A 1631-nucleotide genomic window follows, 5' to 3' on the forward strand; every position below is an offset into this window, starting at 1 on the left:
CAAGAGAACTTCATCTAGAATTGGTCGGCGACAAAGTCACCTATGTTAGAGTATATTGACTTAGGAGTAAAGTGAGGGCACTTGATCATAGGTCATACTCATCGTTTAAGCTCAAAATGGGGTTACCATTTTTCGTTTAAGCATCTTGATGTAGTCTCATCTTGTTGAGTTGCTTTGACCCATGACTTGGAGTAAAGCTTCTCTAAGATAGAATAACATACCTTGGGTGGTGGTGTCGATCTTGATCTTGTAGTTGAACTTGTGTGGGTTCCTCAAGGTTGATGTAGCTCATCAAGAGTTGGGAGCACCACTTGGAATTTGAGTTCATCTACCTACATGGGTTAATCTTGCAAGGAAGATCACTTGTGTATCCAAAATGACAATCATAAAACTTAATATAGAATCTGTCAAAGGATATGTTTGGAGATTTTCATGCTTCCTTGTTTTCAACCGCCATCGTGTAGAGACTTGGTGATGTAGAGATTGCTCAAGATGTGAGTGGGTTGCAATCTCATAGATTTGGATTCATCCAAGTACCTACAAGGGTTAGATAGCATGCAAGGGTGCAAATATATCCAGGACATATAAATAGCAACATGAAAGAAATATCAAGGATTAGTCAAAGGCTCATGCCTTGCATGTATCCAAATGGAGTTCCTACTCCAAGTTTGAAGCATCAATGATGTTCAATTCACCTCTCAAACGGAAAAAGACTTTCTCATCAAGCAGTTTGGTAAATATATCCACCAATTGCTTATTGATGCGAACATGCTTAAGATCAATGTCCCCTTCGGCAACTTGATCTCGAATAAAATGATGACGAACTTCAATATGCTTAGTTTGAGAGTGTTGCACGGGATTGTGAGCAATCTTGATAGCACTTTCATTGTCACAAAGCAATGGAACATGTTTCACATATATTACATAGTCCTTGAGAGTTTGGGTCATCCAAAGTAATTGAGCACAACATGAACCAGCGGCAATGTATTCCGCTTCGGCGGTGGATAAGGATACCGAGTTTTGTTTCTTGGAAGACCAAGACACAATAGATCTACCAAGAAATTGAAAAGTACCCGAAGTGGACTTTCTATCAACCTTGTCTCCGGCATAGTCTGAATCGGAGTAACCAACAAGATCGAAAGAAGACCTCTTAGGATACCAAACGCCAAAATTTGGTGTGTGTATTAAGTATCTCACTATCCTTTTCACAGCCTTAAGATGACATTCTTTAGGGGCCGCTAGATATCGTGCACACATGCACACACTTAGCATAATATCAGGACGAGAGTCACATAGATATAACAATGAACCGATCATAGAGCGGTAAAATTTTTGATCAACCGGTTCACCATCTTTGGTCAAATAAAGATGTCCACTAGTAGGCATGGGTGTAGTCATACCTTTGCATTCTTGCATGTTGAACTTCTTGAATAAGTCCTTGGTGTACTTTGTTTGAGAGACAAAGGTACCTTCCTTAGTTTGTTCAATTTGCAAACCAAGAAAGAATTTGAGTTCATTCATCATAGACATCTCAAACTTCTCCGACATTAGCTTACCAAACTTCTCACTAAAATGAGGGTTAGTCGAACCAAATATAATATCATCAACATAAATTTGGCACACAAATAGTT

The sequence above is a fragment of the Triticum urartu genome, chromosome 1 (genome assembly GCF_003073215.2).
Source record: "Triticum urartu cultivar G1812 chromosome 1, Tu2.1, whole genome shotgun sequence".
In the NCBI taxonomy this organism is placed as follows: Eukaryota; Viridiplantae; Streptophyta; class Magnoliopsida; order Poales; family Poaceae; genus Triticum; species Triticum urartu.